The sequence below is a fragment of the Humulus lupulus genome, chromosome 8, assembly GCF_963169125.1.
Source record: "Humulus lupulus chromosome 8, drHumLupu1.1, whole genome shotgun sequence".
NCBI lineage: Eukaryota > Viridiplantae > Streptophyta > Magnoliopsida > Rosales > Cannabaceae > Humulus > Humulus lupulus.
In genome coordinates this window covers 6459758-6486802 of record NC_084800.1, presented here as the reverse complement: position 1 = coordinate 6486802, position 27045 = coordinate 6459758, and the positions used below count along the sequence as shown (strand labels likewise).

Here is a 27045-nt window from a genome sequence, read left to right as displayed (position 1 = left end):
AAGAAATTAACTTGAGCTAAAAAAAGAAGTGTGAGCTTTCTTTACATTACTAACAATATTGGTGTTGTTTGGTAACACTTAAAAAAATAGTTTTTTATTTAATTAATTAAAAATTTGACAATTAAACAAAAAATGTGTTTGGTAACTCTATTTTTATTTATTATTTTTTTAAATTTTAATTAAAATTTATTAAATTTTGAAAATAGAATTTTTTTTCACTTTCAATTTTTTTTTAAACAGTTTTCAATTTTTTCTTTCTTTTTTTCTTCTCTTCTTCAAATCAACACCTCATATTGTTAAACAAAAAATAAAAATAAAAGTTATCAAAAGCGTTTATTATTTTTTGTTTTTAAAAACAAAAAACAAAAATAGTTACCAAACATATTTTTATTTTTTAAAAATAAAGAAATAAAAATAAAATTTTATTTTTATTTTTGTGTTTAAAAAATTTAAAAACAAAAATTTTACCAAACGGACCCATAATATTTTTCTCATCAACCAAATGAAGATATTTGGTCCCAAAAAATAATCGAAATGATGAGTTTGGGTTGTGAGTAAAGAAGTGTTTCAAGCTTACTAATCTTAGCTTCTTGCATCCTTAAACTACTATTTATGACCCTAAACCCTAACTAGGGATGGCAAAAAAATCCAGCGGGTCGGAGCCCCGACTCGATGGGGCACCCATGATCCGAATATAACCGGGGCAATAACGGGGTGGGTCAAGATCCGACCCGACCCACTAGCAATTGAAGCGGGTCGGATCATGACCCGACCCGGTTGTTGTTGTTTTTTTTTTGTAATAATTTTTTTAAAAAATAACTACTTACTACCATTATTTAGGGTGATCAATGATCCAAATATATATATATATATGTATATATATAAATAAGACAAAGTATATTTAAGAGGGATAGAAGAAAAAATTGATGTTTTGCTTTGAAGTATATTAATTTTTTTTATTTTAGTATACAATACCATTTATAAAAAAATTTAGGTAGCTTAATGTCTAGTATGAGACATTTTTTTGCTATTTATTTTTATATTGTAACATATTTTAAAAAATTAGTCTTTCTTTTATTAAAGAAAAAAAAAAATTACCGGGTCGGATCTGACCCACTCCATCACATCCGGGCCGGGTCTGACCCGACCCGCGTCAAATGCCTTAACGGGGCGGGTCAGGGCATAAGCTTTGCGGGTTGGGCGGATTCGGGGCGGGGCAGGGCCGACCCGCCCCATTTACATCCCTAACCCTAAGAGTGCATATTAAAACTAAAAATCACTAAAATCCAATCAAATTTAGCAATTAGCAATCAGCTACTAGAAGAGAAGAAAAAGAGCATACAAATAGAAACACCGAGAAGAAAAGAGAAGAAAAAGATCATTATCGAAAAACAATTCAATTTTTTTTTTTTTGAAAAACTAAATTATAGATAATTATATTGCTAAATATTAAAAATATATTTACATAGCCCATAGAAATAATATAAATAATTACAAGATATTTTTTTAAAAAAATCATGTATTAATCCTACGATGTGATTAAAAATCTAAACATCTATACAAAATTCTCCTTTAAAAAAACTATACAAATTTAACAACTTTAAAATAAACTTTCAAAAAGAACAAAACTGGTTTGAATATGGTTTATATCGATTCCAAATCAAATAAAACAGCCCGTCTAGCTCAGTTGGTAGAGCGCAAGGCTCTTAACCTTGTGGTCGTGGGTTCGAGCCCCACGGTGGGCGTGTGTGTACTTTTTATTTTCTTTTTCTCCTAAATAATTGATATTAGATTATAATTTCTTAAATTATTTTGTTACCAAGTAAAAGAAATCAATCATACATCTTCATTATAAATTTATGAAGAATTTTACTCACAATAATATTTTTGACTAGTTGAAAAATAAAACATCAATTTTATTAATGCACATACAACTATATAATAATAATAACATATTATGTATATGTACCCATATGCATGGATAAGTAGATAAATAATGGAACCAGAGCAAGCTTGTTATTGCAAGAAGTTGGCAAAGCTGAGAAACGTCAGACAGAGAAGATGGGAAATTTCAATGAGTTGCAATTGATCAGCTTTGATACCATCTTCACTGCTACCAGATTTATAAGGAACACAACCTTTACTCTTTTTTATGCATAGTTGTATGTATAAAATTAAATCAATGATATCCCATGAAATTAAGAAAAAAAATAAAAAAACCTTCATGGACATGAAATTCATAGGTGGACAAGAAAAAGACTTTCCACCATAACAAGACAAGGCCTTAATCTATATTGTTTCTTTTAAGGACCTGATAAGGACCTGATGGATAGTAAATCTAAATTCAATTTTATTATTTCTAAAACTAAAAAATGGTAGGGTCCACATGAATATTTGATTGGTTATTTGTTTTCAAATTCTCAATCCAAATACTGATTCTAACTTTAAGTTATAAAATAGAAAATACTATTTTTAGGTTCTCTCCTAATCCAAATCATTATATCCTAAAATCTTATAAATCTATCACTTTTTTATATTTTAAGATTATCTACCAATCACATATTTAATTTTTTTAAAAATATGTTTTAAGACTATAAATCCAGATTTTCATTTCAAAAACACATTTTTAAAAATACAGTTTTTCAATTGCGAACCAATCAGACCCTAAAGGTAAAAAGCCTAAATCCAGTATCACGATTGATAGATAACGCAAGTAAAGATGCCTAATTTGCTACGAAACTTGTTTAGTTCCACAAAATTGTCCAAAACAAGAAAATATTGTTTCAAAAATAGCATTTGTAATTTCTAGATTTTGAAATATACCAGTATGGTTTATCTTTATACAGAAAACATATTATGCATTTCACTTTTGCCAAAGACAAAATTCAAGGAGAATGGGTCTGATGCAATAGTTTTGAAATCTGAATAGTATTTGTGTAATGGTTCAAAACCAGATTCGTATTTTTTTAAAAGAATACTTTGGCTGGTCATATTTTTGTAACAATAATATGGCATTCATTAAGTACTTATGAAATAAATGTAAGAAATCATAATATGGCATGAGAACAATCCGAATATGCATAATGAACAGGATTGAGTTGAGATGTACCTCCAGCCATTGATGCAAATCTCATTGATCTTCCAAGCTTTCAATTACTCTTTTTAATATTTTTTTATGAAAGAATAAATTTAAATTATGAGGGAATCATACTCTAAACTTATATAGGTAATAATTTCTATCAAATATTTTGCCACAATTAATATTAGAATATTTGACAATCAAGTAGAATATAAAAATTAGGTAACTAAATATAAACTAACCATATTAAGAATATTGAGTCAATTAATTAAATTTACTTTAATCAAAACAAAATTAAATGATAATTTTAATTCATTCATAATATTCTATTTCTCAAACCGAAGCTTCCTAAATCCTAATAAGCCCAAACAGAACAGACCCAACTTCCAACCTTTTCCGCAGTTGGGCTCTTACTTTGTGTGTCGTTCTATTCCTCAAACTTGAACTTTTCATTTCACCATGAAAAGAATTATTGTCTTTTAAGTTTGGGATTCTTGGGCCAAGCGAAAAAAAAACAAAAAAATTGGGTTTCATTTTTTAATGATTTTTTATATTATTTTTTGGGATTTTTTCATAAATATGGCTTTTTACCCATTATTGTGCAAAAATATGGGAATTAAATTTTCCCTAATCTATATGGAAAAATTTAATCAACAAAAAGTTAATTTATGGGAAAACTAACTACATATGGTAATTAAAATTTAAGCAAAGACAAATCAGCCCAAGGAGGGGTAGAATCGTAATAAATAATACAACACTCCTCAAAATCAATCAAACCCATTACCGTAACATTGCCTTTCCTTTGTCGTAACTCTGTCCAATTTCTGCTTCCATCTACAGCTTCTTTCTCCAGCGATACCTTCCTTCTCCGGTGAAAACTTCTATCTCCGACGACCACCTCAACATTTGATCAACAATAGTTAATTTCGAACTCATCTCAAGCAAAAACACTTCAAGAAAATCTGATCACTTTTGCAAGAAAATTGGTGATCATCTTCTGCAAAAATCAATTCAAATTCAAGAAATCTTCCAATCAGTTCTGCTGCAATCTTTGGCATTTCCAACAACTTGCATCTCTGGTATACAATCAAGAAACAAGGTATGCAAAAATCATCACCTCTCTCAATTCTATTATATTGTCATTTGCTTCTATTTCAGAATATTAATTTCCTAAACCTACTGATATATGTAGATTGGTTGATAAAAAATAGACAAAAAACAAGAACTATGAAAGTTTTAGGTTCTAACTTGTCTTTTCAATAAAAAAATCATTTGATATTGGTGTGAATTTTAACTGTCAAAACATTCAGTAACAACAAGGTAACTAGTTACCTTGAAAAACAGTCAATACTTTCAATTAAGTGTTTCAGTAGTTTATGTGATTACAGACTAAGGTAATTAGCTACCTTAATATATTCAATTATATTCTATTGTCATCTTCTTCTATTTCAAAACTATTAGTTTCCTAAATGTTCTACATAAATCTATTTTGTTTGCATAAAAATTCGAAATTATTTTTTAACTATTATCTTGAATATAATGATAATAGTGATGATCATAGTGTGCTTTCTAAAAACACAAACAATTTATAAACTAAAAAAATTAAAAATATATATATATTTAAACCTACTGATATATGTAGATTGGTTGATCAAAAATAGACAAAAAACAAGAACTATGAAAGTTTTAGGTTCTAACTTGTCTTTTCAATAAAAAAATCATTTGATATTGGTGTAAATTTTAACTGTCAAAACATTCAGTAACAACAAGGTAACCAGTTACCTTGAAAAACAGTCAATACTTTCAATTAAGTGTTTCAGTAGTTTCTGTGATTACAGACTAAGGTAATTAGCTACCTTAATATATTCAATTATATTCTATTGTCATCTTCTTCTATTTCAAAACTATTAGTTTCCTAAATGTTCTACATAAATCTATTTTTGTTTGCATAAAAATTCGAAATTATTTTTTAACTATTATCTTGAATATAATGATAATAGTGATGATCATGATGTCCTTTCTAAAAACACAAACAATTTATAAACTAAAAAATTAAAAAAAAATATTTAATCATACTGATATATGTACATTGATTGATAAAAAATAGACAAAAAACAAGAACTATGAAAATTTTAGATTCTAACTTGTCTTTTCAATAAAAAAAATTCATTTGATATTGGTGTGAATTTTAACTGCAAAAACATTCAGTAACAACCTTGAAAAACAGTCAATATTTTCAATTAAGTGTTTCAGTAGGGTATGTGATTACAGACTAAGGTAACCAATTACCTTCCCCAGTTACAACCAACTAACTCTTGAAAAATTTGCCAAATTTTGCAGGTATGGACAGTACTATTTTTTTGGTTCAATTTGGAGGCAAGTGGATTGAAAAAAACGAGTATGAAGGGAACACAATGACTGAGATATTGATTTCACTAAATTGTTCTCTTGACAACTTGGTGAATTTGATAAAAGAGGATATAAAGGAAACAATATCAACTATTGAAGTTTATTATCAAGTAGCCAAAGGAACACCACCAATGAATGTTGAAACACACAATTAAATGTTGTTCTACATGGAAATAAAGAAAAAAGTTGCTGCAAAAATAACAAACTTACCATTGTGTGTCACTATAGTTCAAGAATTAAGCAATGAAAATAACCTTATTCTACTAACAAATCAGAAAGTTACAACAGAAGAAATGGAGGTGAGGGCATTATTAATGCAAGCAAACAATGCTTCCATCAATGAAAATATGTTAACTTGATATTTTAACAATCAGAAAAAGCAAACGACATAACTTGATATTTTATAAAAGAGGATATAAAGGAAACAAGATCAACTATTGAAGTTTATTATCAAGTAGCCAAAGGAAACCACCAATGAATGTTGAAACACACAATTAAGTGTTGTTCTACATGGAAATAAAGAAAAAAGTTGCTGCAAAAATAACAAACTTACCATTGTGTGTCACTATAGTTCAAGAATTAAGCAATGAAAATAACCTTATTCTACTAACAAATCAGAAAGTTACAGCAGAAGAAATAGAGGTGGGGGCATTATTAATGCAAGCAAACAATGCTTTCATCAATGAAAATATGTTAACTTGATATTTTAACAATCACAAAAAGCATAACTTGATATTTTACAGCAAAACAACCATATCATAACTTTATTCATTAAAGGAGTGACTTTCATATTCATAAATTATTATTGAGTATTATATTAAGTTTGGTACAAATTCAAATACATTGAATGATTACACAAACATATAAAATTCATTTTAGAATAAATTGTTGGTTTTTTTGTTGCCATTTATATATTTATGCCACCAACACCTGAAAAACATGTTTTTTAAAAATTAAACACAATAGTCTGGGTAATTGGTTACATTTAATATATCCTAGTTGCTTTAAAAAGTGGAATATATATTATATATAATTATTAAACGTGAAATACATAAAAAAATAAACAAGAAACTAGACACTTTGCTCTAACAATTGCAAAAAAAAAAGAATAGCAAAAACATCAAGTACCAAAGATAACCAATTACCCATTGTATATAAGATGAAGACCAAACTAAGTACCTAGTTACCATTAAAGTGTCTCAGTTGCTTTAAAAAGTAGAATATTATAATATATAGTTATTAAACGTGAAATACAAAAAATAACACAAGAAATTGGGTACTTTTCTCTAACAATTGCCACAAAAAAAAAAATAGCAAAAACATCAATCATCAAAGGTAACTAGCTACCCTTTTGTATATAAAATGAAAACTAAAAAAAGTACCTAGTTACCATTAAAATATCCCTGAAAACTAATTAAATATATCAGATAAAGAACACAAAAAAGATCAAAAGATATATAAAATAGTTTTAAGTAACCATGGTCTTACAATATTAGCAATTTAACATATACAAGTATCCAACTAACTATCTGTCATCATTTCCAAAAGTCAAATATCATTTCCAAAAGCTGATATAGTCTAGAGTATAGAAAAAATAAAAAAAGTCTAATATCATTTCCTAAAGCTTCCTAAATAACATATGCACCAGTCTTCCTCCTCTTCTGCCTCTTATCCAAAAGCTTTTCACTAAACTCATTGTTAGTCAAATATCCATCTTCTTGTTTCTTATTCCCATGAAAATACAAGCTAACACCAATGTCTTGGCGAAGCAACTGAGTATCAAGTTCTTTTGGCATCTCGGCATTCGCCATTCGCCACTCAAAACTTCCACTCTTTGAAGCTGCAGCACTTCGTACGCCGAAGTAAATCGGCTCCGATTGACGACTATGAAGACCACAACTCGCCTCTGTTCACTTGCACTCAACTCCGATGGTCGCCCGCCTTCAAGCTCATGGTCGGATTGCCCCAATATTGCAGAAAGCCCCAAATCACCACATATGGGTATGAAGCTTTTGTAAAAAGTAAATGAAAACAAGAAGTGAAAGAGTCGGTTTTGTAAAAAGTAAATAAAAACAAAATGTTTTAATATATAAAATAATATAAAATCAATTAAAAAGTTAGAATACTGAACATTGATTTTTTTTTTTAACTAAATAGCCAATTTAAAATACTTGAAATAACATGTAAATTACATGATTACCCTTCTACTTTTATAAAATATCATTAGTAATCAAAATATGGCATAATGATAACTTAATACAAAATTATGGGAAAAAAAACCCATAATAGTGAATAAAATGTGTCAAAAGCCATAAAATAACACTTGTAAAAAAAAAGCCATATTTTTGAAAACTTTCTTAAAAAAGCCATATAAAATGTAATTTCCTCTTATTTTTTTCTTCCATTTCTTCTTTTTTTTTTCTATTAATTTTTTCCTTCATCTTTTTTTTTTCTTTCTTTTTTTCCATTCTTATTCTTCTTCTCATTTTTAGTCATTTATCTATTTTTTTTTCTTTCATTTGTATTTTTTTTTTTTTTCAATTTTCTTTCTTTTTTTTTTCTTTTTTTTCCTTCTATTTTTTCTTCATTTTTGTATTTATAATTTCCTTCTTCCATTTTTCTTTCTTTTTTCTTCTTCCATTTTTTTCTCATTTTTTTCTACCAATTTTTTCATTAATATTTTTTTCTTTCTATTTTTCAATTATTTTTCTTCTTCTTCTTTTCATTTTTGTTAATTCTTGTTTTTTTTCCTTCATCATTTATTTTGTTTTGTTTTTTTTCATATTTTTTAGTTTTTTTTCATTATTTTTTCTTCATTTTTTATACTTATTATTTTCTCATTCAATTTTTTTCTTTTTTTTTCACACATATTTTAACATTACATAAATATTTTACTATTTTTTAATTTATTATCTTTTATTATTGTAATTTTTTTTATATTTTTTTCCACTATATGTAAAAAAAAATCAAATAAATTTTTTCAGCATTTTTTTTTATTGTAACCCTTATATAGGAACACCAAAACTTGGAAATAAAACTAATAAAAATATGCAAACGTGAATGACATTCAAATCAAGAAAAAAACTATATGAAGAAGATGGGAGAGAAGAGAAAGGGGATGGATCTGATTTTTTTTTTTTATCTTTAGATTTATGGTAACTGGTTACCATCCCATTCTTTGTGTGTATATTTTTTGGGGTAACTGGTTACCTTCCCGTTCTGATATGTGTATATATTTATGGGTTCTTTGTGGTAAATGGTTACCTATGTTACTAAAATCATAGTTACTTCTTCTTCTTTTTTTAATGAAGTGTTCTTTCTCTTTTTCCTTCAATGTTTCTTTCATATTTAATATGAGTAACTCGTCACCCCTCTTATGGTAACTGGTTACCCCTCTTATAGCAGAAAATTACTTATTTCAGGATAACCGGTTACCCTTCCTGATACATGTTATTTAATATAGCTCTAGGATTTTTTTTTACATGACTGTCAAAGATCAATCAAGTAACTAGTTACCCTACCCAGGATTTGAAAAAAGAAACGTACAATCTAAAAAAAATGTTTATAATAAATAAAAATAATTTTCAACACAATTCTTATTAAAAAAAAATTGCAAAACAACTGAAGAAAAATTTAATATAAAAAAAAAAGCAAATAACCTATAAAATATAATAATCAAATTACAAACATACCCTTCCAAATTAATAAAATTTGATTAAGAGTAAAATTATGGCATAAACGAACCTTTATACAAAAATATGGGAAACACAAACCCATAAAATTGAAAATACTTTAAAAAAAAAAGCCATAAATTAACTTTTTTTTTTTTAAAAAAAGTCATATTTTTTCACACTACTAAAAATCTCATTTAAAATGTAATTTCCTCATAATTTTGCTGTGTAATAGAAGTAATAATTCTGCTTTGTTTAATGGAAAATTTACAACTTGTACAATTTTTTGTATTTTATTTACAATATTCATGTGGACTATTTTATTTACAATATTACCATCTATTTATATCGTTGTTGTCCATGTTTTCATCACCTGACACGTGGCAATTATGAGTAATTAGCGACAAGTCATAACATATAGTTCTTGGAGTGTGAACTCTTCGGGGAAGCCCAGTCTAACCAAGTCGTGGATCCCTCCAAGTGAGGCCATGCCCCGAGATCTGCCCTTGAAGCGAGGATATCTCCAAGTGAGGCCATGTCCCAAGCCAATCTTTAAGTCATGGATCTCTCCAAGTGAGGTCACACCTCGAGGTTTCTCCTCCGGGCGAGGAAGTCTCCAAGTGAGGCCACGTCCCAAGAGACTCTCTTCCCTCGCCCATCTCTCAGGTCTAAGATTCTAGTTCTCGGACTTAGGGTAGATGTCGGTGTCACTCACTGCGGCTATGGGCCATCATAAGTTCGTCTAACAACTTTTTATGAGCCTTGATTAGTGGTGTCGAGTTCGTACCATCAACAATTAACATTTCCCACAACGTCGTCTGACATGGGCAAACGTTCGCCGCACCTTGACAATGAGAGGTATGTTCACGATAAAGTTGGTATGCGACTTTCTACAATGGGCCCCATGCAATCCGCCTAGCCCGTAGTCTCTATTTAGTGCAGTCATTTTTGTATTAATTCAGCATTAACACCCTAGAATGTGAGAATTTGTATTAATGGTAGATGATTAGCATTAATGACCCCAGCCTCTAAAAATAGGGTTGGGGTATCTCCTTGTAAATGATTCAGATTTTTAGAGAGATAAACTTTGTAACTCATTGCAATATATACATTGTTTGAGAACTACCATTGAAGCTTGCTCAAACAAGCTTAGTTTCAAGCTCACTAAATACTAGAGACTAGTGGACTAAGACTCTTTTATATCTTGAAACCATGTAAAACCATTGTGTTCTTTACTATTATTTTCTTTAAACTCTCGTCTTTCTCACGCACAATAGTGCTCCTCACTTAGCACATCAATGGCTATTTCTTCTTCAAACTTTCTAGCTTCCACTTGCCCCTCTTATTTCTTCGGGTAAAATTATCATCTCATTCTCTTGTCTTTGTGATCTATTTTTCAATCTTTCTCTCTCTCTCTCCATCTTTTATGTCTCTAAGATATGTTTCTCTCTCTCATTTTCTATTTTAGATAAATGCAAGTGTTACAATCGAAATAGGAAAATTTTCTGCTATTAAGGTATGATTCTAATATTTAAATATTTTGGTTTTGTTGAATATTTATGATTTTTGAAGGTCATTGAAATGATTTTCGTAGTTCTCTGATTTTTGTTGTTAATGTTTATTTTTTTGTTGGTTAATCAATTTATTCTTTGATTTTTGGGCTTACATATGTGTATATTCGCGTGCTTACTTATTGAATTTGTATAGATATGTGATTTTCGAAATTAGCTGAATTGGTTTACAGTGTTTAGGAAACATGTGGGCCTGTTTGGCATTGTTTTCTGTTTTTTGTTTTCAAAATTTGTTCTCAGAAATGAGAACAGAAAACTGTTTTTGTAGTTTTCAAAAAATAAGAGTTGTTTGGTTAATGTTTTCTAAAAACAATTTTTTTAGTTTTATTTTTTTTAAATCTTAAATAAAAAATTAACAAATATATTTACAAAGAGAAAAATATTTTAAAAATTTGTAATAAATAATGAGATAAAATAATTTGAAAGAAAAAATGATGAAAAATAAGAAGTAAAGTTAGGAAAAAAAATTTGAGAACAACAGAAAACAATTTTTTGTTGTTCTCAAAATTTTCTGTTTTTTGTAACTTTGTTTTTAAAAATTATTTTATGAAAACAATGCCAAACACCCCTACTTGTTTTCAAAAAACAGTTTTTAGCTTTTAAAAACAAAAAACAACTTTTTAGTTAAGATGCCAAACATCTCATAATTTTTTGGGCTTAAACTTGTTTTTTGTGCTACTGAATCATACGATTTTTGCCAGGCTGGAGAATGAGTCTGGTGCGTAGTTTTTGAGTAATATTTTAGAACTAGAATACTGGATTCGTATTTTTTAAAAGAATACTTGGTTAGTCATATTTTTGTAATAAAATGCCATCAATTAACTACTTTTGAAATAATCTCATTTCTCAAACTGAAGCTTCGTAATAAGCCCAAACAGAACAGATCCAACTTCATACCTTTATGCGCAGTTGGGCTCTTACTTTTTTTTTTTTTTTTTGTAATAAAATGGTATTTGTTCAAGAACTACTTTTGAAATAATCTCATTTTTTAAACCGAAGCTTCCTAAAAAGCCTACAGAGCACACCCAACTGGCGACCTTTCTCCTCAGTTGGGCTCTAACTTTATGTGTTGTCCTCAAACTAGTTTTGGGAACCACTTTAACTTTTCATTTGACCATCAAAGAAATCGTTTTTTTTTTTTGACAAATAAAATAAAATTCGATTTGATCTTTTAAATTTGGGTTTCATAATTCTGTGTGTACACTGCTGTCGTTATTTTAAATAAAAAATAGAATTGGCCCATGCAGGTCTCGAACCTGCGACCTTCGCGTTATTAGCACGACGCTCTAACCAGCTGAGCTAATAGGCCAGATGTTAATTTTTTATGTCGTTTAATATTAATCTTTGAATTTTTTACAATGCTATTGTTTTTTTTCATGTCGTTTGATAGAAACTTTGTCGCTTTGTACATTATATGCGTACTTTGTTTATGTCGTTTTGTACAATGCTGTGGCTCTTCTACCATGTCGTTCGACTGAACGCTGATGTTCCAGCTATGTTGCTGGCTAGCTAAGTATTCATTATAGACTGCCCTTACTTAATTGTTATATACATTCTGTCCAATTTTTAATTTCGCTATGAACCAAAACAATCCTAAACCTCAATCCCAAATTTTTTAAAAAGTCAAATTTAATACAAAATTATGTAAGTTGTTTTTTTAGCCATTTATATATAATATATACATACCCATATAATAAAAAGTAAGAATATTTGCCGGGGAACAGACTTAATCTGGACGAAACAGTTAATGTTTGGAAAAATGAATCCAACAATATTATAAAACAAAAAAGTGATCGTATAAATATATATTCATATTTAAATATTCTTTTCTTGAGCGTAATGAAGATTCATATCTATCCCAAACGATGCGAATTACCCTTTATAGACATCTAAGCTTTAATTATGTACATAACTTAATTAATTATACAAATTGCAAATTGAGATTCAGTTTTTATTTTTAATTGTGATTTATTTCAGGTCGGAAAAAGGACACTTATATACGATACATATCAAAACCCTCCTCCGTACATGGCTATATACGACTTGAAGGAGTGATACTCTTCGTGCGCCTACCAACCACTATTGAAAAGCCCATATTAATTATAATTTTTATGATCATATATATACATATATATCCTCTTAGCTAGCCCCCACAAGCTAATTCATCTGAACCAATTTTGTTCTATAGTTGTTTTGTTTGTTTGGTTTATGTCCAAAAAAAAAAGAAAAAGAAAAAGAAAAACATAACTTTTTTGTAACACAATGTGTGTTTGAAATTGCCACCTCAAGCCTCAACAGAGCTCATTTGGTGGGTAAGAAAACTAAAAACTCATTATTCTATTCATAGTAGAGATGGGCACTAGATTTTGAGCACCACATAATTTATGGCTTTAATGAGTCTTGTAACTCTTTCTAAGTGGCCTAAAAAGCATGAACTCCAAAGCCCCTTTGCCACTTTACCTTTAATATGCACTATAATGCTCAAAAAATAAAGAGAGAATTTAGTATGACTTTTCCAGTTTTATACGTATCAATATATATATATATATATATAACTCAAAGTTACTTTGAATGTGTACATTGATGCATAGAACTTGTCTCTTATTTTTTTTTATTTGGGTGAAAATTTAATGGGAAAGTTACCGTTCTTGTCAGCCTCCGAATGTCGTATTTATGTGGAAAAAAATATATGAAGAGTTAACTTCATCAAAAAAAGAAGCATAGCCATTAGCCAGTGGTAAAAAGCGCACTTTAACTCCGCTTTTGTAGATATTTTTACATTTTCATACTGTATATAATAAATCTATTTATATATATATAATATTCATACTCTTTTGATTTTTATCATTTGGGAAAAGAGTATATGGCACATGTGTTTGACTCTTACTAATGGTACTTTCGTGTTTTGATTAATTATTTGTATGGAATGCCAAGTGTCACAAGTGAATTGGCTTAAAGAGTGTTCCTTCATGGCTGAATTTGCTCTGTAGTAGAATAATGATCAGAAGAAAGCCTCAATGGCCAAAAAAATCAAGAGAAGTAATATGTTCTGGGCCTATACATAAGTGAGAAAGCCAGAGGAAGGTACAATAATTGAGCACTACTTCGTCGCCATCTCACCAACTCTTTGTCTAGGTCCTTTTCTAGACTGCCTTTTCTCATTATTTTTTTTATACAAAACATATACTTTTTTCAATATTATGTCTTGTATTATTATTTCAAGCCTAAACACTTGGTTGTTTAATAAACTGATCGATCTTCCTCTAGATCAAATCTAAATATTTAAAACACAGCGTGTCTTGTATATATATATATATCCATTTGATCTCTATTCTGTATCTGCAGGGATTATTCCTTTCCCTTAAAAGGAAACCATGTATGATTAGAGCTTAATTATCCTATATATGTAATAAGCTAAGTTTTGGACAATTCAATCAATATAGAGAATTATATTTTTTTATCATTAGTACTACTTCGTACTAGCAAGTAGTACAAATACTATTTTCTTTGTAAACTTATGTGGAAGTAAAGGGTTGATCTTCAAATTATTGTGAGTGTGTGTCTGTGTATAGATATGCATGTGTGTGTGTTTTATATATTTGTAATAATATACAGAAATAGTACTGACATGTGGATGTTTCCACTTTCCAATTAATAGTTGCCACCTGGCCTTAAAATGGGTCATAGATATTTAATATTATATATATATGTATATATATAAGGAAGTTAATTGGTGTAGCTAGGGGTTTGGAAGTAGTGAAAAGAATGATTTGAATTATTAAAATATAAGAGAAGTGAGAGACGGACTTCTCCTTTTTTGTTAGTGGGGTGATGGAGAGAAAGCTTCGCATGAAAGAAATTGACCTTCCACAAAGTAATATATTGCTTTATAAGAAGCTACCTTACCAGTACCACCTTCGAACATATAGAATTCCAATTCCAAAGCTCATTGTTTTCGAACCAATATTATTAATTAAGTTGAATATAAATATAAATATAGCTATTCAATTTTACATTTTCTTTCGTCATGTTCATATTGTAGACACTAGTAATATATAAGTATACTAACTGTTCATATATATATTTAGCATCTAACACGTTTTCACATCTACTCATGCCTAATATAATAATTGAAAATTAAAAACACACACACACGAAAACCCATTTATATAAATACATAAGTGTATAGTGCATGCATGTCTCATCTCCGTTGTATATATGCACATTTTTTTTCCAGCTTAAAATTTAGTGCCCATTTGAAAGAAATAACAAATCTTATGCCTATACCGTTAGTCCACCTTTCTCTCATTACGATTGCCTCATTGTCTTAATGTATATACGAGTTTTTGTCATTAATTAAAGAGAATGGTGAGAATGACCAATTGTGTAAATTTTTTTAGTTAGCTGTCTAAATTTTTTATTTAATTGTTTAAATTGTGAGATATTATTTTGTAATGAATTATCAAAACTAGACTAGTTAGAGTACAAAATTACTTAAACAAATTTATCATTTTGTCAAAAAATCATTAATAAAATATATATTTTAAAATAATGCCATTGATAATCATTGATTCATTTGTGTTGAAAAATATTTTTTTTTGTCATATACGACTATTATAATTGAAAAGAAAATTTGGAGGAATTTTCCTATTTTAATAATAAGCTTAATTTCATGTAATAAATATATATCGTAGCATGTTACAACAGTTAACCTTCTATTCTTTAATACTTGGGAATATGGTATACATATGTGTGGCTATGTATGTTACAAGCAAGGCGGCTAATAATAATATACTCTAGAGAACAAATTTTGTAACACAAATTTATGTAAATGGTTTTATAAGTATTATTTCAGATTTAAACTTATAATAATTGAATAAATTATGGTATAGTTTTGGGAAAATATTAATTTGATACTGTGTTTTGTCCGAATACTCGATCGGTCTCGTTGTGTTTTGTTAAACGGATTATGTATTTTGCAAAATTGAACAAAATGATATCCTGAACCTGATTTTGGTTAAACAATTTTTTAATATGATTAAAATACCTTTATTTTTATCAATTATTTAATTAAATAAAATTAAAATCTAAAATAAAATATAAATAAATATTATACTTATATAAAAAAATATATTTTAATTCCTTAAACAAAATTAATAATTTTAACCAAAAAAAATTAAAAAGTTAATATAAAAAATAAAAAACAAATAAGAATCAATATCAAAACAATTACTAGACATTAAAATTTAAAAAAAAATTAAAAAATCAAACCCTAGATCTATCATCCTTCTCCTCTTCTTTCTTCTTCTTATTCTTCAATTGGTTTGGGCTGGGCAACCACAACGTCTGCAACCACGCCATTTGTAGCGAGGTTGGAGCTGCTTGGGCTCAACGTGGTTAGAGGGGGCTTGTCAAGGGGCTGAGAAATCTGGGCTGCTTAGGCTTGGTCGAATAGGATGCAGGGGTTGCAACATGATATGGTCGGAGGGGGATTGTGGTTGGTGATGTCGAAGTTGTAAGGCCGGAGATGCGAACATCAGAGATAGATATGGGCTCGATCAGATGGGGGGCATGGGATGTGCCAAGGTCAGAGCTACTTCAACGTAGTTGGAGAAGGCTTGTGGTCGGCGATGTCGAAGTTGTGATGTCAAAGCTGCGAACATCGAAGGTAGTTTTGAGATTTTATTTATAATTTTGTTTATCTATTTAAATTGATGATGATGTTAATGATATTCGTTTAGTGATTTTATTTATTAGTTTATTGAAGAAGAAGATGATGATAATGATGAAAGAGTCTAGGTTTGATTTTCTTGGTCACACTTGGTTTGGTTTGGCTTTTTGTAATGTTTTGGGTTTTTTCTGAGTTGCAGGTGATGGGGATGAGTGGTTTTTTTTGTGTGGATATTTTTAAGATATTTTATGATCATTTAAATAATTAAATCATATCTATTTAAAAATAATAAATACATACATATCATTTTTTTATCTTATAAATTTGTGTGATAGTTCATTTTTTTATCAATTGATTGGAGCTATTTTTCTTCATCAAATTCATCAAAGGACCTTGTGAGATACATTAGAAACTAAAAATAGTTGATACATGTATACTACTGTCTACACTATGACTTTTTCTATTCTTATTTTATTTCTATTATTAATTTCTTTTTAAATATTATTGTATTTTATATATATATATGTCATGTAACCTTGTAAACATATATATATATATATATGTCAACATTGTGTTTATATGTAGATATTATTTATATATAGTATAACACTATAATTCATTATATTATATAAATCAATTTTTATTAAAATTATAGATAATATTTACAATTTTAAAATAAAAAAGGGTATCTTCCAATCTAGTTCTACCTAGTATATATATATATATATAAATATCTCTTCTATATAAAAAGTGTGTAGATAACATAAATTCTTGGTTTTAAATGTTTTTTATTTTTGTCCCTTAACTTTAACCGAATATTCTTATATTTAATATAATATTTTTATATTTAACGATAGATTGTAAACACGTCTTAAACTTAAATAAATAAATAATTAAACAAATTAAAATATGATATTTTAAATATATTTTACAATGATAATTATTTAAAAATAATAAAATCATATATTTTATAACTTAAATAAAATTTAATTAAACTTAATATTTTTTTTCTCGTATAAACTTAATATTATATGTTTATATTAAACATATAATATATAATCTTTTATTGTCACTGTCAAATTAAAAAACTAGAACAAACATAAACTTAACCAAAAATAAATAAATTCAAATATGATATTTTTAAGATGTTTTATGATAATTTAAATAATTAAATCATATTTATTTAAAAATAATAAATGCATACATCATTTTTTTTATCTTATAAATTTGTGTGATAATTTATTTTTTATCAAGTGATTGGAGATCTTTTTCTTCATCAAATTCACCAAAGGACATTGGGTTTAGATATCATATATGTAGAGATTATTGATATAAATATTTATATATTATAGAACTATAATTTATTCTATTATATATATATTTTGAAAAAACAGTGAACTCATTTTTATTAAAATTATAGACAATGTTTACAACTTTAAAACTAAGCAAATTGTACATTGCTTCTACCTAGTATATATATCTCTTCTATATAATAAGTGTGTAGATAACGGAAATTCTTGGTTTTAACAGTTTTTTATTTTTTAATGTTAACTTTAATGGAATATTCTTATATTTAACAGAATATTCTTATATTTAATGGTAGTTTGTAAACACTTAAACTTAAATAAAATAAATAATTAAAAAAATTTAAATAGGATATTTTTAAGATATTTTACAATGATAATTATTTAAAAATAATAAATAATTAAATAAATTAAAATATGATATTTTTGAGATATTTTACAATGTTAATTATTTAAAATAATAAAATCATACAATTTATAACTTAAATAAAATTTAATTAAACTTAAACTCACCTATTATAATAATATCATATTAAACATATAATATAATCTAATATGAATTAGCAAAAAATTAATTTAAAAAAAAAAAAACTAGCAAGAAACTTAAATTTAAAATTCATGTATAATATTTAATATTATATTAAACATATAATATATAGAATCAATTGTTGTCACACTCAAATTCAAAATCTACAACAAACATAGATTTAAACAAAAATAAATAAATTATTTAATTAAAATAAAATATTTATTTCAAAATTTATATAACATTAATATAAATTTAATCAAAATAATTAATAAATTCTATAAATAAAAACTAAACAAATCGTACATATTATATTACGTGTCTAGTATATATATATATATCTCCTTCCGTATGACAGTTATTGTTCTCTTCGGTCAACTATATATAAATGTAGTTTGAGAAAACTGAGAACTACTTCCATGTACTTAGGACAAATCTCTTATATAAAAATATAGATTAATTAATGACTTAAATTTAGATCAATCATGGAATTAAAATAAATGAATAAAACCCAATAATTGATTTGCAAATCTTGAGATATTTCGTACTTATCTCAGGTTTTACTTCTAGATCAAAATATATTTATTTATTTATTTATTGACGTTTTCAACCTCTTATTAAGTGTTGCATATGTGAGTGTGACTGAAAAATATCAATGTGCCGTATTAAGGTATCATGGATAAGCATCATGAATAGGAAAGGATTTGATTTAGATTAATTATAGTACGAGATCGATTTTTTTGCACTTTGATATAGTTGGTAAATTAATGTTTTTATAAGTAAATTAATAGTGAGGTAAGAGGTAGTACGCCACCCTGTCTGTTTTACTCTTAGGCGTCCCCCCTACATATATACAAAATGGATTGATTTTTCTCACTTAGTACTAAAAGCAGCATTTAATATATTAATTGATTTGAGAGCCAAACCATAAAAATAATATATTCTTTTACAAAAAAGAAAAAGTATTTAGAGACATTACATTTGAGTGAATTTCATTATATATATGTTTTTATAAGAAGAGATATTTGCAGCTAAAGTACTTAAAGTTTACGGTTTGTAATCAGCATAGACACAATTTTTTTTTGGTTTGTAAAGTACCCAAAGTCAACAAAATAGTAATTCTGTCAGTCTTCGTCTGTTACACTCCGTTAGGTGATGACTGAGACGACACTTGTCACCATCTGATTGGGCCTTTTCATAATTAAAAATAAATTCATTTAATTGATTTTAAATTAGAAAAATCAATTTATAATAATAATAGCTGAATTAAAAGTAAAGAAAATAATAATGAAGGAAATATTTAATTCTTGCATCTCTCCTAATTCTCTCCACTAAAACCTAAACCTTAATCAGATATGCCTCCATCATTTTTTATTCTTGTTGTTGTTGACGTCGATGGTGATAGGAAGGCAAGGACAACGTCGACGGGCTCCAAGCATGGCAGCAACGTGGATCTGGTTTTGGGTTAGGGAAGATGCGAGGCAGTGGCGTGGGTATGTTTCTGCTGGTTGGGGTAAATCAGGCTAGTGTCGTAGAGTTGGGGAAGATGAGATTACGCTCCAAATTAAATCTGCAATTTCTTCTCCACCTTTCGCTGACCATGGAGGACTGTTTAGGGGGAACTGTTGGAGAGGCTGGGCACGTGGAAGGCCACTTGTTAAATACATCAACTAGCACAGGATGATGACTTAGGTAATGGGCATTTGGATCTCTGTTTTTGTTTTCTGGTTTGAATCTAATGGTTTGATAAGATATAGGTTTGAATGGTCTGAAATAACATAATTCTTGAGGTGTTTGTTGTATATAATATTTTATGGGTTTGAGATTGGAGTTGGGAAGAAAGAAGATGAGGGCTTGGGGCTTCTGCTTGGTCGCCGATGAGCTGGAGAGAACACTGAATGGGTAAATTGGGTGAAATCTGGGTTTTCTTTTGTGTCTTAGATTTTGAATGGGTAAAAATTTGGGTGATTTTAATGTTAATGTTTGATTTTGAGTTGAATTGGATATTGAAATTTTAAAGATTTGTATATGTTGTTGGGTTTTAGATTTTTGTTGATGATTTGTTGTTAGAATGTGTAACACCCTGGTTACTCCAAGATCGTTACTATGAGCTTTGAACCGTGCTTAACTCGCTAATAGAGTCATTTGGTTATAAACGTGCATCTAGGTGTTATAAATAGGCTAAGGTGAAAAACTCGATCAAAAGGAAATGATATATTTTATTTAAAACATAAAACTGTTCATGGGCCCATAAAAACGTTTACAAGTTATTTATAATGCAAAATGGTCATTACAATGTAAAAATTACAACTTGCCGACCTAAGCGGCAAAAATAGGGTTAACCCCTAGTTCCTTTGAGAAACTCCTTGGCCGTGGTGGTCAAGCGGCCGCATATGTACACATCGCCACCTAAGCTCTCCACTCAAGGCAGAGTGAGATTTTCTTTCCCTTTACCTGTACCACATAACACCCGTGAGCCAAGGCTCAGCAAGAAAACTCATTACTGCATGTATACAATATCAAATGATGATCACGATAATCATACAGGACTTATAACCCTAAGCAGATGAGTGAATATCAGTTCAAGATTCTAATAACCATGCTGGGGCTTGTAGCCCTAATAAGATAAGTGACTGATGAGTAAGTCACTAGTATAAATCAGATGAGTGACTGATAAGTAAGTCACTAGTTTGAACCAGATGATACACTATGGAGTCACAAACTTGAATCTGATGAGTGAGTCACTAGTTTTAACCAGATGTGTAACACCCTCACTTATTTTAGTTAAAACCATATTTGAGGTGTTACGTTTTAAAACTATATCATAATTTATTACTGCAAAAGTCTGGACATTTTTTTTTTTAAAACTTGAAAACTTATTTCACATTATTTACATTAAACATAAAGTGGGTCTTAAACATATTATACATAAGTATTAAATAACCCAATTTGTTTTCAAAACATAACTTCACACTTTATTACAAACATCTCACTGATAACTGAAATAACCCACAAAAAGGTCGATATGTTCATATGTACAAATCAGGGTCAGGACCATGCTTCAGTTCTCTTCATGTCATTCACACATTTCTTTCTCTACCTGCAACACAAGACAACTGCGAGCCTAAAACTCAGTAAGCAAAGTAATGCATGCAATGCTAATGATTACCCAATATCAATGGACATACACAACTTCTTTTTAAATTTTGGGCCCCTTAATATTGTGCACACTGTTTGAATTGGTCAATGCCTGCAGGGCTTGTTACACATATAATACAAAATCCCATGGGTTCTCCTCCGGCTAGCCATCACCACAGTAGGGCACATTAAAAACCTTATTCCATCGTTGCCCCGTCGGGCTCAAGAGTTAAGGCGGCTGATAACTCTACAAAATAGAGTTATTTTACCATATTTTATATGCTAATTGTTGCTTAGTTCTTGAGTTTTTAATTAACTTATTAAGTTTTTATGTAATTTTTAATTTATTAGTCTTAGTGTAGTTTTATAGATTTTTATATATGTTTTTATAGATATTTTATTATAATATGTTGTAATTTAATTATATGAAATTTGTATTGTTAAGTTAGAAGTTAAAAATGTAATTCTTTTGAACTTAAATGCTTTATTAAATTAAGTTATAATCAATATTTTCAAATAATTAATATGATTTATTTGATTGTTATTTAATTTATTTTTATCTTGTAGGAATTATATTGCATGCTTGAAAGAAAGAAGAGAAAAGAAAATAAAAGTGGCATTTATGAAGAGAAATTAAGCAATTTGGGCATTTTTCCCCCAGCTGCCTCCATTGTGGGCCTGCCCCTTTAAGTTCGGCCCAGCCCATTTCCTCCCTGCCACCTTTGGTCCGCCTGCCAGCCCACGTGCTCCAGCCGAAGACCCCAGCCTGCTGCCTTCAACATCTCCTTCAGCAATTGCCAGCAGACCAAAGCCACGCCACCTGTCCCCACTTAGCACCACACTCCCATCACTTCCACCTCCAAGCCATCTCCCAACTGCAATCCTCATCACTTCAGCAAATCACCCAGCCGAAGCAGATTCAAGGCCCAAGAGCCGAGCCCACCGTGGGCCTGTCCGCCTGCCAGCCCAACCGGCCCAAGTCCCTAGCCTTCTGCCTCCTGCGCCAACACCCAGCACCCAGCCGTACCAAAAACCTCTTGAGCCCATCATTTTGCATTTTGTCCCCTATGACAAAATTGTCAACTTTTTACCTATTTTCTATACACTTTTTACCCCAAAATCATCATCACTCCTACAATTTACCCCTATTTATCATATTATTATTAATTTAATCAATTTACTTAATTTAAATTGATTATTTTAATAATCTAATTTTGGCTATAAATAAGGGTTTTGAAGACCATTTTGGGGTGCTTAATGTTTTGGTTACCATCTTTTTCTCTCATTTTCTATCTACCATTCTCTCTTCCATTTGGGTTTTTCAAGAGCATTTTGCAAGTATGTATGTCTTTTATTTTGTAATTTCTACTCTAGTTATGTGCTTCTAATCTTTTTCATAAGATTATTAAGATCATGATGAAGCAACTTGTAACTAGGTAATATTTATGTTGTATGTTGATTTCCCTTGTAATACAACAAAGTTTATGGATTTTTCTTCTACATATATTTCTTTCATCTTAAATATCTTGTATTTTAGATTGTTAGAACATATTTACACTTTGTACTTCATTAGTGCATAAACATAATATTCTTTGTGTAAGATGTGTCATTAAATTGTACACATCCATGCTTAGAACAAAAATATTATGTTTTGCCTTATAAATAATGTTCATTGATTTATTTGTTATTTCATTAGATTGATTTACACTAAATGCTTTGAAATTATAATTTTGAAAAGTGAAGAAAAATCCTATCTTTTTATAAGAAATTTGTGTTTAAAATTATAAATCTTTTTGAAAAAGGATAGTTTAAATTATTTTAACTATCACTAACACTTGGGAATCAATATACTAATAAATATTATTAAACTTACATTTTGTGGATTCTAGTATCTTAATAATCTTTTCTTTTAACACTTATTTTCAACTCATTATTGGTTTATTTTCATTATCTTAAATAGCTTTATTTTTCAATCTTTTATTTTATGTTCATAATATTAAAACTTATCAATCTTTGGAACTAGGTTAGAATTTATTACTTTTGATTTAAAATAGTTTCATTTTCGATTTTAGACAACTCCTTTGGGTTCGACATCCTTGCTTACGATCACTATTCTATATGGACGATTCGTGCGCTTGCGATATATAAATTTTTAAACATACCCGTTTTGGGTCCATCAGCGGCCACACACTGTGGTGTCAATACATATAACAATAACTCATATGGAGGAGAAATAAAAACGGAAACATGGCAAACAATATAATTGGTTCACTAAAACCTAGCCCAAATTATTGGGCAGCCACTATAAGCCTACTATAGGCCTCCGTTTACACTTATTAACACTTTCATTTGCCTTTTCAAAACAGTGGCACTGAACTTAAACTTCTTATAACAACTTTCTTTTATGTTGCACAAAACTTGCAAATACATCATATAATTAATCATCATAATATCATGCATGGTCTTATATCATATAATAATTTACCATATCACTATTATGCCATGCATACAAATTTATGATGAAGTGTCACTGTATGTTAATACCACTTACTCACAAAATATTCATATAATACATACTTTCACATAACACATAATTCTTGTGTTGCAGTTGAGTACTTTACTTACCTTTTGTCCAAAATATAGTTCACCGTGTAACAAGTGGTGTCTTAGGTATTGATGTGCTTATCCTGACAATGGCATGGATTTCTCATCATAATGATGGCAGTAATACATTGAACTCTCATTTAAAATAACCCATAAAACATCATATCAAATTTCATACCCAAAACATGCCTAAAATGCCTTAAACCACCTAGATCGAGCATTAGATTTATCTTAGACATTTGGAGAAATTTTGACAGAGTTTCCCCTTAATTTTAGCTATCCTCAAATATCAAAATCAACCAATAATCAACATCAAATAACCTGCCATAACCATATATCCCAAATACCAACATGATTCATCATAAAGTTATCATATACCGATTTTGATAAAATTCTTATCTCCTAGATCATCACCCAAATTAAATGAGTCTCCACATATATTCAAACATTTATAAACATATATGCTCTCTTATAAACTCAATCAAATAACCAAAAATCATCTTGTACTCCAAGAACCCCAAAAACCTCATAAAACACAAAATTTCACTTACCGAGCAACTTTTCGGCGAAAACAATCTCTTCAAGCTTTTCTAAACCTCAAACCACTTGGAAACCCCAAGAAATATCTTAAAAAGGATAAAACACCATATATAAGCTCTCAGAAAAATTCAAAAACATAGTTTAACTTCCAAGTACAAGAACTTACCATAAAAAGGCTAGAACTAAGCTTAATCTACTTCTTTGGCTTTGCTTTCACTTGGGTCTCCTTAGAATTTCTTCAAACCAGCCAAGAAATGGTTTTTGGTTTTCTTTTCTCTCTGTTTTTCAGAATAATGGTCGTGCAAAGTGATATGGTTGATGAAAATTCCTTATTTTCAATGATTTAGCCTTATTGTATCAAAATTTGACACCTTTCATCTCATCATTTCACCTTTTGACTTATGAAAACCTTATCACTTCAATAATTTCGACTTAATCATCTGCTAGGCCTATTATCCTTATGTGTAAAACACTCACACCAAACCTTAGGTCCATATGACTTCATACCCAATAGTTATGCTTACCCGATCGAGCGTAGCGCACTTATGCTAAGCTCGTTTTGACTTTGCATCAATACCACTGATTATGTATACCTCCCATCAAGAATTGATCTAATGGTTCTAAAACCATTTTTACATCATCAATGAGACCTTAATCATACCTCGATTACATTTGGTAAATCCATAAATACTCAATTTTACACCGAAATACTAGTAATCGACATTGTACTATTTTTCACTACTTAACCTATTTTGCCTTCTATATCTCACTTTCATCACTTAATTCCATGCCTTGTCCATATTTTTCATACTTTCTTATATCTTGAGCACATCAAACACCCATAAAAGACAACTCAAATGCCACAAGGTTAATAATATTGAGCATACATATAGACATCACATACATAACTTTTATACTTATACATGAAAACACTTATAAGAATATGCATATGCTCAAATTATACATATTGTATGATATGTAATGCAATGCAATCATGTGATTATTGACTATATTATATCAAAATAATGTGGGTGCTACAAGATGAGTGACTATGGAGTCACAAACTTGAATCAGATGAGTGACTGATGAATGAGTCACTAGTTTGGGCTCTGCAACCTTAACCAGGTGACGATGCATTCACTTGGGCTTTCTGATCCTGGCTCTAAGTAACTAGCTATTAGACTAGACAAGTGCTTTTGTTTTTCATCGAACTTAAGGTCGGTCAAGCATTTCATGCTCAGGACGATAATGCTTATGTCGATTAGATCTAATCTTTTAGGCTTATGTTAGACACGCTAAAACCGTTCTTGACTCATAAGCCAATACCATATGACCAGTGCTTAGTACTACTGACGAACTTGACTAATAAGTCACAACTTCACAGTTAATACTGACACAATTGCCGATTCTAACTAATAAGTCAGTGCCATTCACAAGTAAGCAAGTTTTGCTAAGCATTTGATATGCAATCAATGTCCACATTTAAACACTCAACATGCCTCAATAATAACCATGCATGTCACATATGGGGTGTAATTTTCTTACCTCTGGTTCGAGCGAGAAATAGTAAAAGAACGACCCTTGAGAACGATCGACCCTTTGATTCCTTAGCGGTCACCTAGTCATAACCAAATATAACCTCCATCAATGAAAATGAGCAATGAAAGGTTCATGACCTAAACCTCGCTCCCAGGACCTCGAATCGTACCCAACCGGTGAGTAGATTCGATCCCGAGCCTTAGGAATTGAAACCCCGAGCTAAAAACCCTCAAAAGTGCTCAAAATAGGAATCAGGAAGAACAGGGTAGCGCTATAGCGCTGCCCCCTAGCACCCCAGCGCTACAAGCAGGGTTGAATGGCCCTGGCTAGCGCTGTAGCGCCCTCCCTTAGGTGCTGTAGCGCTGGGACCATGCTAATCAGCCCTGGTTTTTCCCTCCTTCGATTATTCCATTTCCAACCTTAAAAAATGCTCCCAAACCTCATTCAAACTCCCAAATGAACCCAAATATCCACTCTACATGTACTAGGCATCATAACCCAATCAATCATAGCCAAAAACTCCCATCAATCCTCAACTATCCATCTCAAAATCCAAGCTGAAAACCAAATGAAAACACAGCAGAAAACCAGAGTTTCGATGGCTAGAAACTTACCTCAAGCTCAGTATAGAACCCTCTTCAATGGTGGAACACAACCCTAAGCCCTCAAGACTCACTTCCTGTGACAGTCAGTATCCCGTGATCCGTAGGGGGAAAGACCGAGTAAAGCTGTGCAATCCCACACCGCCTGGGGAATGTCAAGTGTGATGATTCTAAGACTGTGTAGGTATGAGACTACACAGTTGAAGAGGGCTTATATAGATTAATGGGTACCATCTATATCAACAAGATGCATATTCTTTTCGGTAGCCCATCACTTGAGAACTCCAAAGTTAAGCGTGCTTGACCTGGAGTAATCTTAAGATGGGTGACCTCTTGGGAAGTTTTCCAAGAAGCGTGCGAGTGAGGACAAAGCACGCTGGAAAGACTCTGT

The 27045-nt window shown here is 29.8% G+C and overlaps 1 long non-coding RNA gene and 2 other non-coding genes across 3 annotated transcripts; 1 reads left to right on the top strand and 2 right to left on the bottom strand.

The window, feature by feature from the left end:
- The first annotated feature begins 1672 nt into the window (after positions 1-1672).
- Positions 1673-1745, top strand: TRNAK-CUU (transfer RNA lysine (anticodon CUU)). Its single transcript has one exon. It is a non-coding gene; the product is annotated as a tRNA-Lys (tRNA).
- Positions 1746-11965: 10220 nt separating this feature from the next.
- TRNAI-AAU (transfer RNA isoleucine (anticodon AAU)) lies at positions 11966-12039 on the bottom strand. Its single transcript has one exon. It is a non-coding gene; the product is annotated as a tRNA-Ile (tRNA).
- A 9099-nt stretch (positions 12040-21138) lies between these two features.
- Positions 21139-24728, bottom strand: LOC133793459 (uncharacterized). The gene is made up of 3 exons (XR_009874830.1): positions 24525-24728; positions 23995-24056; positions 21139-21331 (listed from the first exon to the last, which is right to left on the bottom strand). It is a non-coding gene; the product is annotated as an uncharacterized LOC133793459 (long non-coding RNA).
- Positions 24729-27045: the final 2317 nt, after the last annotated feature.